At 40.7% G+C, this 19757-nt stretch overlaps 1 protein-coding gene across 1 annotated transcript in view; it reads right to left on the bottom strand.

The window, feature by feature from the left end:
* LOC127866866 (sacsin-like) overlaps nt 1-17778 on the bottom strand; it is a 61148-nt gene extending 43370 nt beyond the window's left edge. Inside the window, exon 1 of the mRNA XM_052407689.1 lies at nt 17494-17778. The gene's annotated coding sequence lies outside the window, so the exon portion shown is untranslated. The remainder of the gene's footprint in view (nt 1-17493) is intronic.
* Nucleotides 17779-19757: the final 1979 nt, after the last annotated feature.

Below are 19757 nucleotides of genomic sequence, written 5' to 3'. Positions count from 1 at the left end.
GATTGGGTGTGATCTGTTGTATCCGAGTCTTAAATCTCAGCGTATCAAGTTCGCAATACACCCCTACATTGTTTGGACTAAATCATGCACCTCAAGCATTTGATCATATCGAGGGACGAACAAAATGTCTTCAAATCTTGGCACATGAAGGAACAAAATGAATCATTCGTGGGGATTTCAACAGTTTAAAAAAAAACAAGACTCCGGTTTACAATGTGTTGCTCTTTCAAAAATGGGGTTATTGTGTATGAATGTTTTTCCGCAAAACATGTAATGAAAGCAATTTAATTGATTTCAGTTTAAATTGCCTGACACGATAATTGCCAAAAGAATTTTGAAGGGCGGTTATAACAAAATACTGCCAGTAAGAATGGGTATTAACCTATTCCTGTGCTGTTCCTATTGATATTTTTTAGAACTTATTTAGATAATTAATATATTTGACGACATACGCATCCAGTTATTTGATCAGGGCCGTTTGACGTAAATGAATTTAATTGTAGTGTACTAGTACATATATTTCAAACTTAATTGGACCAAAGATTAACTTGAGGTTTGTTATTTTCACTAAATTTGGTCAAATTATGTTATTAACTCAAAAGATCGAAGCAGAAAACCCACAGTATACTGAAGAATATGTACATAAAGATGTATTTTTGTTTTACCCATTACAACATTGATTGCAGTTACATGAATGAAAATGCAATTATGTAAACGACGTCCCACGGGTCCCTTGAATCGATAGTGGGTGTTAAGGGACAATATTCTAATTTTAAATTCCATGTAATTAAATGTAAAACCTTCAATTAGTACAAATTAAAGTCAAAATATTGCACGTAGGGATTTTTTTTTGCAGAACGGAAGTCTCTTCTAAACTAAAAATCGAGCCTAGGCGAAACGAGTCGTCCCTGATAAGCCTGTGCGGACTGCACATGCTAATTTGGGACGACACTTAACGCACCAGGGCCACGTGTGTGAAGTTAGCCTATTTAGCCTATTTAGCCTATTTAGTACATAGGTTGAAACAAACATCCTATTCAGCCTATTTAGCCAATTTAACAGCCTCTTCAGCCTTTTTAGCCTATTTAGCCTATTTAGCCTATTTAGTACATAGGTTGAAACATACATCCTATTTAGCCTATTTAGCCTATTTAACAGCATTTTCAGCCTATTTAGCCGATTTTAGCCTATTTAGCCTATTTAACAGCCTTTTCAGCCTATTTAGCCTATTTAGTACATAGGTTGAAACAAACATCCTATTTAGCCAATTTAGCCAATTTAACAGCCTCTTCAGCCATTTTAGCCTATTTTAGCCTATTTAGCCTATTTAGTAAATAGGTTGAAACATACATCCTATGTAGCATATTTAGCCTATTTATCAGCATTTTCAGCCTATATAGCCTATTTAGCCTATTTTAGCCTATTTAGCCTATGTAATAGCCTTTTCAGCCTATTTAGCCTATTTAGCCTATTAAGTACATAGGTTGAAACATACATCCTATTTAGCATATTTAGCCTATTTAACAGCATTTTCAGCCTATTTAGCCTATTAAGTACATAGGTAACAGCATTTTCAGCCTATTTACCCTATTTAGCCTATTTAGTACATAGGTTTAAACATGCATCCTATTTAGCCGATTTAGCCTATTTAACAGCCTATTTAGCCTATTTAGTATATAGGTTGAAACATACATCCTATTTTGCATATTTAGCCTATTTAGCCTATTTAACAGCATTTTCAGCCTATTTAGCCTATTTAGTATATAGGTTGAAACATACATCCTATTTAGCCTATTTAGCCTATTTAACGGCCTTTTCAGCATATTTAGTCTTTTTAGCCTATTTAGTACATAGGTTGAAACATACATCCTATTTAGCCTATTTAACAGCATTTTCAGCCTATTTAGCCTATTAAGTACATAGTTAACAGCATTTTCAGCCTATTTAGCATATTTAGCCTATTTAGTACATAGGTTGAAACATGCATCCTATTTAGCCGATTTAGCCTATTTAACAGCCTATTTAGCCTATTTAGTATATAGGTTGCAAAATACATCCTATTTAGCCGATTTAGTATATTTAACAGCCTTTTCAGCCTATTTAGAAAGTTTGGAACATAAGTTGAAACATATATCGTTTTTAGCCTATTTAGCCTATTTAACAGCCTTTTCAGCCTATTTAGCCATAGCTTGAAACATACATCGTATTTAGCCTATTTATCCTATTTAACAGCCTTTCAGCCTATTTAGAAAGTGTAGTACAAATGTTGAAACATACGGTACATCCAAATTAGTCTATTTAGCATATTTAATAGCATTTTCAGCCTATTTAGCCTATTTAATACATAGGTTGAAACATACAACGAACAACAGTTATCCCCCGGAAGAGACCTTGTGCACGCTGACCAGCCGTCGTCTGCCTGTCGGGCTGACCTAGTTTCGGCCGCGACTTTTAATTAGGATCGGAGCCAGGTGCAACCTATTTAGCGTATTACGCGACATTTTTGCCTGTGAGCGGGTATGCCCCTTTAAGGGCCCCTTTCGGACGAACAAGAGTTATCCCCCGGAAGAGACCTAGTGCACGCTGACCAGCCGTCGACTGCCCATCGGGCTGAACTAGTTTCGGCCGGGACTTTTAATTAGGATCGGCCCCGTGCATGCAGCCTATTTAGCCTTCATCTCGTATGCGTCATTTCCCAGTGAGCGGGTATGCCCCTTTAAGGGCCCCTTTCGGCCGAACAAGAGTTATCTCCCGGAAGAGACCTAGTGCACGCTGACCAGCCGTCGACTGCCTGTCGGGCTGACCTAGTTTCGGTCGGGACTTTTAATTAGGATCGGAGCCAGGTGCAACCTATTTAGCGTATAACGCGACATTTTTGCCTGTGAGCGGGTATGCCCCTTTAAGGGCCCCTTTCGGACGAACAAGAGTCCCCCGGAAGAGACCTAGTGCACGCTGACCAGCCGTCGACTGCCCATCGGGCTGAACTAGTTTCGGCCGGGACTTTTAATTAGGATCGGCCCCGTGCATGCAGCCTATTTAGCCTTCATCTCGTATGCGTCATTTCCCGGTGAGCGGGTATGCCCCTTTAAGGGCCCCTTTCGGACGAACAAGAGTTATGCCCCGGAAGAGACCTAGTGCACGCTGACCAGCCGTTGTCTGCCTGTCGGGCTGACCTAGTTTCGGCCGGGACTTTTAATTAGGATCGGAGCCAGGTGCAACCTATTTAGCGTATTACGCGACATTTTTGCCTGTGAGCGGGTATGCCCCTTTAAGGGCCCCTTTCGGACGAACAAGAGTTTTCCCCCGGAAGAGACCTAGTGCACGCTGACCAGCCGTCGACTGCCCATCGGGCTGAACTAGTTTCGGCCGGGACTTTTAATTAGGATCGGGCCCGTGCATGCAGCCTATTTAGCCTTCATCTCGTATGCGTCATTTCCCAGTGAGCGGGTATGCCCCTTTAAGGGCCCCTTTCGGACGAACAAGAGTTATCCCCCGGAAGAGACCTAGTGCACGCTGACCAGCCGTTGTCTGCCTGTCGGGCTGACCTAGTTTCGGCCGGGACTTTTAACTAGGATCGGAGCCAGTAGCAACCTATTTAGCGTATTACGCGACATTTTTGCCTGTGAGCGGGTATGCCCCTTTAAGGGCCCCTTTCGGACAAACAAGAGTTATCCCCCGGAAGAGACCTAGTGCACGCTGACCAGCCGTCGACTGCCCATCGGGCTGAACTAGTTTCGGCCGGGACATTTAATTAGGATCGGCCCCGTGCATGCAGCCTATTTAGCCTTCATCTCGTATGCGTCATTTCCCAGTGAGCGGGTATTCCCCTTTAAGGGCCCCTTTCGGACGAACAAGAGTTATCCCCCGGAAGAGACCTAGCGCACGCTGACCAGCCGTCGTCTGCCTGTCGGGCTGACCTAGTTTCGACCGGGACTTTTAATTAGGATCGGAGCCAGGTGCAACCTATTTAGCCTATTACGCGACATTTTTGCCTGTGAGCGGGTATGCCCCTTTAAGGGCCCCTTTCGGACAAACAAGAGTTATCCCCCGGAAGAGACCTCGTGCACGCTGACCAGCCGTCGACTGCCCATCGGGCTGAACTAGTTTCGGCCGGGACTTTTAATTAGGATCGGCCCCGTGCATGCAGCCTATTTAGCCTTCATCTCGTATGCGTCATTTCCCAGTGAGCGGGTATGCCCCTTTAAGGGACTCTTTCGGACGAACAAGAGTTATGCCCCGGAATTGACCTAGTGCACGCTGACCAGCCGTCGACTGCCTGTCGGGCTGACCTAGTTTCGGCCGGGACTTTTAATTAGGATCGGAGCCAGGTGCAACCTATTTAGCGTATTACGCGACATTTTTGCCTGTGAGCGGGTATGCCCCTTTAAGGGCCCCTTTCGGCGAACAAGAGTTATCCCCCGGAAGAGACCTAGTGCACGCTGACCAGCCGTCGACTGCCCATCGGGCTGAACTAGTTTCGGCCGGGACTTTTAATTAGGATCGGCCCCGTGCATGCAGCCTATTTAGCCTTCATCTCGTATGCGTCATTTCCCAGTGAGCGGGTATGCCCCTTTAAGGGCCCCTTTCGGACGAACAAGTGTTATGCCCCGGAAGAGACCTAGTGCACGCTGACCAGCCGTTGTCTGCCTGTCGGGCTGACCTAGTTTCGGCCGGGACTTTTAATTAGGATCGGAGCCAGGTGCAACCTATTTAGCGTATTACGCGACATTTTTGCCTGTGAGCGGGTATGCCCTTTTAAGGGCCCCTTTCGGACGAACAAGAGTTATCCCCCGGAAGAGACCTAGTGCACGCTGACCAGCCGTCGACTGCCCATCGGGCTGAACTAGTTTCGGCCGGGACTTTTAACTAGGATCGGAGCCAGGTGCAACCTATTTAGCGTATTACGCGACATTTTTGCCTGTGAGCGGGTATGCCCCTTTAAGGGCCCCTTTCGGACAAACAAGAGTTTTCCCCCGGAAGATACCTAGTGCACGCTGACCAGCCGTCGACTGCCCATCGGGCTGAACTAGTTTCGGCCGGGACATTTTATTAGATCGGCCCCGTGCATGCAGCCTATTTAGCCTTCATCTCGTATGCGTCATTTCCCAGTGAGCGGGTATTCCCCTTTAAGGGCCCCTTTCGGACGAACAAGAGTTATCCTTCGAAAGATACCTAGTGCACGCTGACCAGCCGTCGACTGCCTATCGGGCTTAACTAGTTTCGGCCGGGAGTTTTAATTAAGGTCGAGCCCGTGCATGCAGCCTATTTAGCCTATTTCTCGTATGCGTCATTTCCCAGTGAGCGGGTATGCCCCTTTAAGGGCCCCTTTCGGACGAACAAGAGTTATGCCCCGGAAGAGACCTAGTGCACGCTGACCAGCTATCGACTGCCTGTCGGGCTGACCTAGTTTCGGCCGGGAGTTTTAATTAGGATCGGAGCCAGGTGCAACCTATTTAGGCTATTACGCGACATTTTGCCTGTGATTGGGTATGCCCCTTTAAGGGACCCTTTTAGACGAACACGAGTAATCCCCCGGAAGAGACCTAGTGCACGCTGACTCGCCGTCGACTGCCCATCGGGCTGAACTAGTTTCGGCCGGGACTTTTAATTAGGATCGGCCCGTGCATGCAGCCTATTTAGCCTTCATCTCGTTATCGTGATTTCGCAGTGAGCGGGTATGCCCCTTTAAGGGCCCCTTTCGGTCGAACAAGAGTTATCCCCCGGAAAAGACCTAGTGCACGCTGAACTCCCGTTGGCTGCCTTTCGGGCTGATCTAGTTTCGGCCCTGGGTTTTAATTAGGGTCGGCGTCACCTACAGCCTTTCAAGCGTATATATTAGGCTTCATTTACATGGCGAGTGTGTATGCACCTTAAAGGGTCCTTTTTGGACAAACAAGAGTTATCCCCCGGAAGCGACCTAGCGCAAGCTAGGAAACATTGAACATATATTCAAACATTATAACAAACAAAAGCAAGAGTATAAAGCGAGAGCTAGGAATAACTAATATATATGGCGTTCTCTCCAAATAACTGTCATACACGGCATGTGCTCGAGTACTGTATTAACAGATATTGTTTTGCAATTTTGTGTGAAAGTTGTTTTAAAAGCGACGAGCGTTTCATTTCATTTAAATTTAATGATCAAATGTACCAAAGTATTTCTATTGGACCTATTATGTGCTTTTTAGCAACCACTCAATATTGACACTGAATGAAGAAGACTACAAATGGAATGCACTCAGAGTCATAACCAAATAAAGCTTTTAATCGTTCTTATTGACAAACGATCTGCATATATAATTAATTTACGACTGCAATAGCCTTGCAAAAAAAACTATTTTGAGATTCATCGCCTCTTCAAATAAAGACCAAAATGTTTATCATGATTGCACGAAGTCTTTAGAATTACGAATAATTGAAACGGTATTAAATTATATCTTTTGCATTCATAACCCTGAACAAACGTTTCATATTTATCCGCACTATGTATGCGATCTAATCTATCATCTCCGTTGCTTTTCATTGCTTTTAATTGCTTGCAATACTCAAGATTCAATCCCTAAAGGTATTATACATACAGCACACAATCCAAACACGGTGCATACCTCAAATAAAAAAAAATATTCAAAAACTAATTAACAAGATATCACGCAACAAAACATTTAAACCTTAATGTACTCAGGGTGCAGAAAATATACTTACACGTACCCAGCCAATTTAGACTTTAACCGAGTTTTATTCCCGCCCAAAATCCGATGACGTAAAACGCGCTACGGAAAACATAGCAAAATTCTCTTTGAACAAAGCCTGCTTCATCATGCTTTTTTAAGTGAGAGTTGCGATAATATAGCGGCAATTTTACAGAATATTGACATAAATATAAATATACTTAATTTAAAATAATTCGCCGACAACGGCCAATTTCGCGTAAAAATTTCCGGGTTACTTTCAGTATATTTTTCGTACCAGAGATACATTTAAGTTTATTTAAGAGTACCCGGGGTACATTTAAGTAGTACCCGAGCCGACAATAACCAATTGAGCATCAGTACGTTACCCTTAACGTAGGTAACCAAATACCACAAGTGGCACCAATTATAATGATAAAAGTCAATTAAATTTTTAAAAGTCTAACATGAATAAGGTGTTGTCATGATTAATAAGAATAATCATGACCACATTTATCTGTTACTTATTTTCGATAGTTTTTTTATCCTCTTCTTTATTTACACTGTTTTTTTCCATTCCATTCAAATGTGTGACACGCGTTTGGACTATTGTCAAAATGTTAATATGTTAACTAGTCCCGCTTTCTGGATCAGCAGACGATTTATTGCTTAAATCTCACGGTGGATTCCGGAGATAGTTGATGTATCATGATTGTTAGTCCTTTTAGATAAAATAAAATCTTGTTAGTCCTAAAGCGGCCCTTTAAGGTGCATACCAACTCGCAATGTAAATAGCGCATTATACGCTAAACAGGCTGTAGGTGACGCGGACCATAATTAAAACCCCGGGCCGAAACTAGATCAGTCCGGAAGGCAGCCGTAGGGATTTCAGTGTGCACTAGGTAGCTTCCTCGGGATAACTCTTGTTTTTCCGAAAGCGCCCCTTAAAAGTGCATACCCATTCGAGATGTAAATAGAGCATACTACGCGAAGTAGGCTTATGTGAAGAAGAGACAACTTCAAACCCCGGGCCGAAACCAGATCAACCCGACAGGCAGCCGACGGGAGTTCAGCGTGCACAATGTCGCTTCTGGGTGAAAACTCTTTTAAGTCCGAAAGCGGCACTAAACCTCGTAATGTAAATAGCGAATATTACGCTAAATAGGTTGTATGTGACGCACACCATAATTAAAACCTCGGATCGAAACTAGGTCATCCCGACAGGCAGCCGACATAATTTCAGCGTGCACTATGTCGCTTCCGGGGGATAACTTGTTTGTCCGAACACTGACCTTAAAGCTGTATACCCACTCGCAATGTAAATAGCGCATAATATGCATAATTGGCTGTAGGTGATGCCGGACCTTATTAAACCCCCGTCCGCAACTACATCGGCCCGACATGCAGCCGTCGAGAGTTCAGCGTGCAATAGGTCGTTTCCGGTGAATAACTCTTTTTTGTCCGAAAGCGGCCCTTAAAGGTTCATATTCGCTCGCCATCTCAAAAACTTCTTAAACGCTAAATAGGCTGTATGTGTCGCCGACCCTATTTAAACCCCCGGGTCAAAACTAGGTTAGCCCGACAGGCAGCCGACGCCAGTTCAGCGTGCACTATGTCGCTTTCCAGGGATAACTCTTGTTTGTCCGAAAGCGGCTCTTATACACACTTGCCATGTTCATAGCGCCTAACCCGCAAAATAGGCTGTTTGTGACGCCGACCTTAATTAAAACCCGGGCCGAAAAAAGATCAGCCCGACATGCAGCCGAAGTGAGTTCAGCGTGCACTAGGTAGCTTCCGGTGGGATAACTCTTGTTTGTCCGAAAGCAGCCCTTAAAGGTGCACACCAACTCGCCATGTAAATAGCGCATCATGCGCTAAATACGACGTTGTATACGTTGTAGGTTTTATACGACGCCAACCCTTTTTAAAACCCCGGGCCGAAACTGGATCAGCCCGACAAGAAGCCGACGGGAGTTTAGCGGGCACTAGGTCGCCTCCAGGAGATTACTCTTGTTTGTCCGAAAGCGGCCCGTCAAGGTGCATACCCACTCGCCATGTTAATAACGTCTTATAGGCTAAAAAGCCTGTATGTGACGCCGACCCTTATAAAACCCAGGTTAAAAACTGGATCAGCCCGACAGGCAGCCGACGTGAGTTCAGCATGCACTAGGTCACTTCCGAAATATATATCATGTTTGTCCGAAAAGAGGCCCTTAAAGGTTCATGACAACTCGTCATGAAAGTAGCGCATGATACGCTAAATATGCAGTTTGTGACGCCGACCCTATTAAGACCACGGGCAAAAACAAGGTCAGCTAAACAGGCAGCCGACCGAAGTTTAGCTTACATTAGGTCGCTTCAGGGGAATAAGTCTTTTTTGTCCGAAAGGGGCCCTTAAAGGTGCATACCCACTCGCCATGTAAAAAGAGCATAACAAATACGCTAAAAGGCTGCAGATGAGGCCGCCCCTAATTAAAATCCCGGGCCGAAACTAGATCAGCCCGACAGGCAGCCCAAGGGAGTTTAGCGAGCACTAGGTCGCTGTCGGGGAATAACTCTTGTTTGTTCGAACGGGGCTATTAAAGTGCATACCCACTCACCATGTAAATAGCGTCTAATTCACTAAATAGGCTGAAGGTGACGCAAACCCTAACATAAACCTCGGGCCGCAACTAGATCAGCCATATAGACAGCCGACGGGAGTTCAACGCACAAGGTCGCTTCCGGGGGATAACTCTTGTTTGTCCAAAAGGAACCATTATAGGTATATACCCACTTGCCAAGTAACTAGAGCATAATACATACGCTAAACTGGCCGAAGGTGACGCCTAATTTAAACCCCGGGCCGAAACTAGATCAGCCCGACAGAAAGCCAACGGGAGTTCAGCGTGCACTGGTTAATAAATCTTATTTGAACGAAAGGGGCCCTGAAAGATGCATACACGCTCGCCATGTAAATAGAGCATAATACATACGCTTAATAGGCTGGAGATGACGCCGACCATAATTAAAACCCCGGGCCGAAACTAGATCAGCCCGACAGAAAGCCGACAGGAGTTCAGCGTGCAATAGGTCGCTTCCGGGGAATAACTCTTTTTTTTCGAAAGAGGCCCTTAAAAATGCATACACACTCGCCATGTAAATAGTGCATAATAAATAGGCTGTAGGTGACGCCGACTGTAATTAAAACCCCGGGCCGAAGCTTGATCAGTCCGACAGGTTGCAGACGGGAGTTCAACGTGCACTATGTCGCTTTCAAGGGAAAACTCTTGTTTGTCCGAAAGGGGCCCTTAAAGGTGCATACCCACTCGCCATGTAAATAATGCATCATACGCAAAATAGGCTGTAGGTGACGCCGACCCTAATTAAAGTCAAGGGCCGAAATTAGATCAGCCCGACATGCAGCCGACGGGAGTCCAGCTTGCCCTAGGTCGCTTGCGGGTGATAACTCTTATTTGTCCGAATGCGACCCTTACAGGTCCATACCCACTCGCCATGTAAACAGTTCATAATGCGCTATTTTGGCTTAAGGTGACTTCGACCCTAATTAAAACACAGGGCCGAAACTAGATCAGCCCGACGGGCAGATAACGGGAGTTCAGTGTGCACAAGGTCGCTTCCGGGGGATAACTCCTGTTTGTCCGAAAGGGGCCCAAAAATATGCATACCCACTCGCCATGTAAATAGAGCATAATACGCTTAATAAGGCTGTAGGTGACGCCGACCCTAATTAAAACCCCGGGCCAAAAACTAGATTAGCCCGACAGGCAGCCATCGAGAGTAAAGCTTGCACTAGGTCGCTTCCGGGAGATAACAGCCGAAACTAGATCAGACCGACTTTCAGCCGTCGGGAGTTCAGCGTGCACTAGGTCGGATCCGGGGTATAACTCTTGTTTGTCCGAAAGCTGTCGTTATAGGTGCATATCCACTCACAATGTAAATAGCTCATTATACACATAATAGGCTATATGTGACGCCAACCTCGAGCCGCAACTAGTTTATCCCGATAGGCAGCCGACGTGAATTCAGCGTGCACTCGTTCGCTTCCGTGGGAAAACTCTTGTTTGTCCGCAAGGGGCCCTTAAATGAGCATGCCCACTCTTAATATAAATAGAGCATAATACGCTAATAGTCTATATGTGACACCGTCCCTTATTAAAACCCCGGGCCGAAATTAGATCAGTCCGAAAGGCAGCCGACGGGAGGTCAGCTTTAACAAGGTTGCTTCGATTGTATAACTCTTGGTTGTCTTAAAGGGGCTCTTAAAGGTGCATACAAACTCGTTGTGGAAATGGCTTGTCAATAGCCTGCTAAACAGGCTGTATATTTTATCCTTTTTAAATTTTGCTAAATATGCAAAATAGGTTGAGCATTTAGTATGATGCTATTTAGCCTGAAACGCTTACTCTTATATATGTTTCAACCTTTTTAATAAACTTTCGAAAAAGGCGTATTAAGGCGAATAGGCTAAATAATTATGTTTCAACCTATTCAATTAACTCGCTAGGTAGACTGAATAGGCTGCTCAATAGGCTTAAAGTGAATAATAGGATGTTTGTCTCCACCTATTTTATAAGAGTTCTTTAAAGCTAAATAGACTGAATAGGTTTTCTAAATAGCTAAAATATGAGGTACGTTTCAACCTATTTCATATAATTGTTAAATAGACTAAATAAGCACGAACGGCTGCTTAATAGGCTTAAGAGGCTAAAAAGGATATATGTTTAAATACATGTTCTTAACTTGCAATATTGGCTTTATAGGCGGAACATACTGCTAAATATGCTAATAAGAACGTATTTTTCAGCATATGTACCAAACTTGCTAAATAGGCTAAATAGGCTGCAAAGGCGTCTTAATATGCTAAATATGCTTAGTATGATGTTTTTTCCAACCTATGTACTGAACCTGTTAAATAGGCTAAATAGGCTGAAAACGCCACTAAATTGGCTATATATACTAAATAGGATGCATGTTTCAACCTATGTACTAGACTTGTTAAATAGGCATATAGGCTGAAAATGGTGTTAAATAGGCTAAAAAGGCTAAATAGGATTCATGTTTCAACCTATGTACTAGACTTGTTAAATAGGCTAAATAGGCTGAATATTGTGCCAAATAAGCTAAATAGGCTCATTATGATGCATGTGTCAACCTTTGTACTTAACTTGCTAAATAGGCTAAATATGCTAAAAAGGGCACTAAATAGGCTAAATAGGATGCATGTTCCAACCTACCGGTATGTACTTAACTTGTTAAATAGGCTAAATATGCTGAAAAGAATGCCAAATAGGCTCAATATTGTGCATGTGTCAACCTTTTTTGCACCTAACTTGCTAAATAGGCTATATAGGCTGAAAAGGGTACTAAATAGGCTAAATAGGATGCCTGTGTCAAGCTATGTACTAATTTTGTTAAAAAGGCAAAATAGGCAGAAAATGGTGGTAAATAGGCTTAACAGGCTAAATAGGATGCATGTTTTAAACCTATGTAATAGACTTGTAAAAGGGCTAAATAGGAAGAAAAGGCTGCTAAATATGCTAAAAAGCCTTAATAGGATGCATATGTTCTAAACTTTTTAAATAGGCTAAATAGGCTGAAAAGGGTGCTAAATACGCTAGATAGGCTAAATAGGATGCATGTGTCAACCTATGTACTAAACTTGTTAAATATGCTAAATAGGCAGAAAAGGGTGCTAAATAGGCTAAATAGGATGCATGTGTCATCCTATGTACTTAACTTGTTAAATAGGCTAAATAAGCTGAAAAGGGTGTTAAATAGGCTATGTAGGCTAAATAGGATGCATGGTTCAACCCATGTTCTAAACTTGCTAAATAGGCTAAATAGGCTGGAGAGGGTGTTAAATAGGACAAATAGGCTAAATATGATACATGTGTCAACCTATTTACTTAACTTGTTAAATAGGCTATATATGCTGAAAAAGGTGCTTAATAAACTAAATATGCTAAATAAAATGTATGTTTTAACCTATGTCCTAAACTTGCTAAATAGGCTTAATTGGCTAAATAGGGTGCTAAATAGGCTAAATATGCTAAATAGGATGCATGTGTCAACCTATTTACTTAACTAGGGTACTAATTGGGCTAAATAGGATGCATGTGTCAACCTATGTACATGTACTAAACTTGTTAACTAGACTAAATAGGCTGAAAAGGGTCCTAAATAAGCTAAATAGGATGCATGTTTCAACCCATGTACTAAACTTGCTAAATATGCTGAAGAGGGTGCCAAATAGGCTAAATAGGATTCATGTGTCAACCTATGTACTTAACTTGTTAAATAGGCTAAATAGGCTGAACAGGGTGCTAAATAGGCTAAATAGGCTTAATATGATGTATGTTATAACATATGTACTAACACTGCTAAATAGGCTAAATAGGGTGCATGTGTCAACGTATGTACATAACTTGTTAATTAGTCCAGATAGGCTGAAAATAGTGTACAATAGGCTAAATAGGATGAAAGTTTTAACCTATGAACTAAACTTGATAAATAGGCTAAATAGGCTTACTTCACACACGTTTCAGCCCGATAGGCAGTCGACGGCTGGTCAGCGTGCACTAGGTCGCTTCCGGGGGATAACTCTTGTTCGTCCGAAAGGGACCCTTAAAGGGGCATGCCCACTCAGAGGCAAAATGTTGCGTAATACGCTAAATAGGCTGCACCTGACTCCGATCCTAATTAAAAGTCCCGGCCAAAACTAGTTAAGCCCGATAGGCAGTCGACGGCTGGTCAGCGTGCACTAGGTCGCTTCCGGGGGGATAACTCTTGTTCGTCCGAAAGGGGCCCTTAAAGGGACATTCCCACTCACAGGCAAAATGTCGCGTAATACGCTAAATAGGCTGCACCTGACTCCGATCCTAATTAAAAGTCAAGGCCGAAACTAGTTCAGCCCGATAGGCAGTCGACGGCTGGTCAGCGTCCACTAGGTCGCTTCCGGGGGATAACTCTTGTTCGTCCGAAAGGGGCCCTTAAAGGGGCATGCCCACTCACAGGCAAAATGTCGCGTAATACGCTAAAAAGGCTGTACCTGACTCCGATCCTAATTAAAAGTCCCGATCGAATCTATTTCAGCCCGATATGCAGTCGACGGCTGGTCAGCTTGCACTAGGTCGCTTCCGGGGGATAACTCTTGTTCGTCCGAAAGGGGCCCTTAAAGGGGCATGCCCGTTTACTGGGAAATGACGCATACGAGAAATATCTAAATAGGCTGCATGCACGGGGCCGACCCTAATTAAAAGTCCCGGCCGAAACTAGTTCAGCCCGATAAGCCGTCGACGGCTGGTCAGCGTGCACTACGTCGCTTCCAGGGGATAAATAGGCTAAATAGGATGTGTATGTCTACGTATGTACTAAACTTGCTAAATAGGCTAAACAGGCTGTTAAATAGGCTAAATAGGCTAAATAGGATGCATGTTTTGACCTATGTACTAAAATTTCTAAATAGGCTAAAATGGCTGAAGAGGCTAAATAGGATGTATATTTCAACCTATGTTCTAAATAGGCTAAATAGGCTAAATGGGCTAAATAGGCTAACTTCACACACGTACCAGGGCCCTTGATACACTTTGGGGGATTGGGGCCAGGGCCCTTAGAGGGGGGAATTTCGCGTTGTTTTGGGCGAAATAGGGAATTGTAGAAGATCTTTTCACCAACATTTCAACACCTAAAGTTGCTATATTTTAATGTGATATACATAAATATACATTTAATCAAAGGTTAGTAGCACGATACCAGCTGGCGCAACATAGGTATAAAAGTATTTAAAAGAAATTATTTTTTTTGGAGGGGGGAATTTTTAGCTGAAATAGGCGAAAAAGGCATACTTTTTATGGGGGAAGCTGCCGATATTCGGCGGTAAAAAGTGCAAAACGAGGGCCCTGCGCACATGAATTTAACCATTTTTTCTCAGAGCGCGACTCAAAGATATGTTATAAATAAAGTAACAAAGAACTTTATACGTATCAGAGTTCACTTTTTTCAAGTTTGTTCCGGCTACTTTATGTCGATTGTTACCCGCCTTCGCTGTAGACTACAATCTTTAAAAAAAATACCAGTCATACTAAATGAACATCTATGCTTTCCCGGAACATAATAACATAACGAGTGTCATTAATTGAATACATGCCTTCCAGTAAATCAAGATGATTTTTAGAGGGTATAGCACTGCATTGCATCACAATTATCTCAATCATTTTGCTTGCTTGAAATAGGGGGAATATGCGTTTAATTGAATTCCTTGACAAAGTGTTTTCACCTATGCAGGGATAGAACTCATGTGTATCAAACCATGCACTGCGTGCAGCTATGAACGTAATAATACGCATGAAACATTAACGCACGTGTAGTGATGAAATATATAATTCGTATCTTAAGCTGCATTTTATTGGAAAATTAAATCAATACAAAACCACTGTGATATTGACATTTGTCGAGGCGTTTAATTATAACTATACCCCGGTAAATTCTTTTAGAGATCTCATTGACAAAGTGAATATACAACTACCATAGATGGTGTGTATTTGGATTTTGTATATAAGTGAGCCGCGCTCTGTGAATACGGGGCTTAATGCACGTGCGTAAAGTGTCGTCCCAGATTAGTCTGTGAAGTCCACACTTGCTAATCGGGGACGACACGTTCGGCTTTTATGGTATTTTGAGTTTAAAGAAAGTCTAATCTAAACGAAAATTAAGTCTCGACGGAAAGCGTCGTCCCTGTTAAGCGTAACGACACGTAACGCACATGCATTTAGCCCGGTTTTCTCAGAAAGAGGCTCAATTATTGTAGTAATTGACGTCATTTTACTTGCTTATATGATCACATGTTATGTGCGCAACGTGTCACATCAATGTGTCTTCTAACATAATTAAAAACGATCATTCGGATCAGTGCATCTAACGTTTTGGACTTTATATTTACATATTTAAATGAAATACATACAACCGTTAGCCTAATACAATTTATCCCATGACAGTTATATGTTAAATATAAAGTTAAGAGAAAATAGTTAGAACAATACAATTAGCTGATAATACTATATTTAATTAGATCTTATATGATTTATTCACAATATGATTATAACATTTACGTACCTGTATCGCAAACTATCCATTCAAATTCGAATTAATGTAAATGCTAAAATATTCAATGCGTTAAATTCAAGACAACAGTTGGAACAGATATATTCATACAACTTACCACTTGATAAGCCAGTCCGTGATTTAAATTGATAGCCACCGAGGTGTATATGTATTCTAACAGATGATAAACACTGAGGCGTCATCCAAATTCAGGTACTTTTACTTTCGATTTCAAATATTATTTGTTCGTTATTTTGTAATTTTTATTGTTTGCATGGTTTATAATATGTGCATATTGTTAAATTCGACTGGTATATGGGTTCGTTATAAAAAGTGCATCAAAACATGTTTATAACAGTCTCAAAATGTGAGATGCAGTATGCACCATTTGGATCAGTGCAATCGATTATCTGGCATGTCAATTTTCTAAAAACTGGGATGGCAAGATAAATCATTTTTTTGAAAATAGTCTTGTACTGAACGCGTATGCTAATAAGAACATGCTGGGTCGTTTCCAAATATAAAATACCTGCACGTTTTATTACACGTGCTTGTTTTTAAATGTATTTATGTTTAGGCCAAATCAAAATAACTCGGTTTCCGGTAATTTGCCCCAATAAACAGGCTTTGGTAGAAGAAAATTATTCTTTTGAGATTGGAGAATAGTGTGTGTTGAATACAGATGTCGACCCCCCCCCCCCCCCAACCAGTTTGTGGCGCTTCAAGATGAGATTCACAAAGCAGACCTTTCACGCAGAAAACCCGCATATGAAAGGTCCCCAATATGACTCCTCGAAACACAGCGAACTTAATTGTCACCAAGACGACAATCACAGAATGCCCTTTCGATGATGATTAAGTCAATAACAAAGAATCAATACATATCCGCCCAGATATGCTTAGTTGGTTCAAGTATTGTAGTAATTTTTAAATTGATTCATTTATCCCTCGGTCGGTAACGTATTCGTGTTCCAATAGCAAACACTATGTATTCTCTTGCATTGTCATGGTATACAGACTTTTCTATAAAAATATAAACGAATTCTTTATGAAAACTGCATATTTAAAATGTAAATCAATGCTCTAAATAGTATTAATAGTAGTATATAGACTTAAACAATTACAAGGCAATACTCAGCTTACAAACTTAAAATCTACATAAAATCAGTCTTAAAGCTTTCAATCCGAAATATTGTATATGAAAATAAAATATGAGTATTTAACAAACCAACAGGCGCTATTCAAATAATGTAAACTTAATTTCAAAGCAAATGAATTATGATATTTTTCTAAATTTTAAACAAGTTTCCAATTACGTTCCGATTAAATTAAAAAACAACAACAACATGTATCATCATCATATTGTGCAATTTTCACAGAAATTTAAATAGTTTATTCGTTATTCGTGTTAAATGTTTTGGACTTTATATTTACATATTTAAATAAATTAATATAACAGTGAGCTTTATTTACTCTATACCAGAGCATTTATCTGTTAAATATAAAACTATAAGAAAAAAGTAAGTAAAATTATAGTTTTCCGATAATGCTTTACTTAATTAGATCTTATAATTATACTTTATACAAAACAAATATTACATGTACGTATATGAATAGCAAAGAACGAGTTCAAATGATTTTTATGATTGCATTTTTTTAAACTAATGTACACATTTAAAGATAAACAGTTTGAAGACATATAGATCTAATTCATACAACTTACCACTTGATAAACAGTCCGTGATTTCAAATTGATAGCCACTAAAATATGTCTTTCTAACCGACTATAAACGCCGAAGCGTCATCCAAATAGTGGTACTTTTACTTTCGATTTCAAAACTATATTTGTCCGTCAATTGTGTTGATAGTAATTGTTAAAATGGTTCATCATATGTTTATAAAGTTCAATTCGACTGGTAAATATAGTTCAAATCGACTGGTATGTAGGTTCGTAATTAACAGTGCATCCTGAAATGTTTATATTTAAGTCTTAATATGACAGTTGCAGTTTGCACCATTTGGATCAGCGCAATCGATTACCTAACTTGTCCATTTTCTAAAAACTGGGATGGATCGATGATGCATTTTTTGAAAATGAACTTATCACTGCTCACGCGGGTTATAAGAAACATGCTGGGTCGTGTCCAAATATAAATTGCATGCCCGTTTTACAACACGTGCTTGTTTAACAAGCGTGTTTCATGTTTAGGTCATATAAAAATACTTCCGTTTTCGGTAGTTTGTTCTAACAAGCTTTTGGAACTAGCAAGTATGTTGTTTTTTTTTGAGATTGTAGAATATTGTGTGTTGTTTAAAAATGTCGCGAGTTGCATTTTCTGATCTCCAACCAAAAAATGTCGCGAGTTGCATTTTCTGATCTCCAACCAGTTTGCGGTGCTTCAAGATGAGCTTCACACAGCAGACCTTTCACGCAGGAAACCCACATAAGTCGACAAGACAATGACACAAGGCCTTACGACGATGATGACGGGCATGAAGTCAATCACACGACTCAATACTTATCGGCCCTAGCCAGACTGCTAAACGCAGTTGACTTTTAAAAACAGGAAACCCCGGATGAGCACTTGACCGTAAATGGTGGTCTGAATAGTGCTCAAATTGCCATTGTCGACTCATGTTCTACCTCTGGGGTTACGGAACATATACAATTAAGAACTCCGGAGTATGGCCGAGTCCCTTTAAGTGTATTTACCGTACTTGGAGTACATTTACTTAAGATTTGCCGTTGTGCTTTTAAGTAGTACCTGAGCCGACAACGACCAATTGAGTCTTAATAGTGACTATATTAATAATAGTTGCATAACGGCACATTACATATCTCTAACTGAATGTGTGTGGCGTAAAACTGAATAATGAAGGTCCAGGTTTTTACATTTTTATCAATACTTACGAAATGATTGGCTATTGTGATTCTTAGTGTGATAGTTTTGACACTATTAAAATAGAAAATTAAAATTTGTTTGGAATCACAGAAAGTCAATTTCTTAAAAGAAATCATTTGGTTTATGCTTGATCGTTAAAAAGTATTTAGTAAAGCTCTCTCCGTTATCGATAGTAGAAAAAGTTTGTGGTTTAAAGCCCACAATACAATCACGACGTACGGCGGTGTGCTGTATGGTGCAGTCTACATGTCACTTGAATGATCAGTTTACCTGAACGGCGACGTATTCATTAAACTTTTAAACGACATTGACTAATACTCAGATATACGCATGCACGCTTACTTGGTGACTTAAACTCGACAACAAACTTATTGCCTGATTACATTTAACCTGAGTATTATATTTATTAAAGACAGTAATCTATAGGAATTACACGAAAAGCTTATCAGTTATGTATTGTTATATACAGAATTGATGCTGTCAATTAGGAGAAATATAGTTTGTTAATCGAAAAGATTTTAAAATGTACTTCCTGATTATAACTGTATACATTAACTGAATAAAAATATATGCGCAGACAACTCTATGAATCAATAATAAATTTAATTAATTTTGAAACAAAGAGATGAAATAACAAGAAAACACATTTTTATAATGACACATTATTGTTTAATCCGTACAAATGATAAAATGTCACAACACACTCTCTAACAAAATGGTGGCCTCGATATCTGTTTGGCATAATAAAACAATTTGATACTTAATTACATTAAATTTTTAGTGACCAATGCAACTGTTATTTTGAAAAGTAAGCAATTTTAAAATATGCATGATTAGTATGAAATACCAAAACATATATACTCATTATGTTCAAAAACATAATGCTGGCATTATGAAAACGGACACAATGTTATTCAATTATTAAACATGGATATATTACACACTTTCTAATGATGTAGAAGGATTAAGTTTCAATTCACGTATACAACCACAAAGATTAGCGTGTGCTATTTGAAAAAAATCAAGAACTCAAACGAAACGTCTAAAGTATATCGCAGTGATAACAAGAATGTTCACCAACGTG

Source organism: Dreissena polymorpha, chromosome 2 (assembly GCF_020536995.1).
Source record: "Dreissena polymorpha isolate Duluth1 chromosome 2, UMN_Dpol_1.0, whole genome shotgun sequence".
NCBI classification, from domain to species: domain Eukaryota; kingdom Metazoa; phylum Mollusca; class Bivalvia; order Myida; family Dreissenidae; genus Dreissena; species Dreissena polymorpha.
This window is presented reverse-complemented; position numbering and strand designations above follow the sequence as displayed.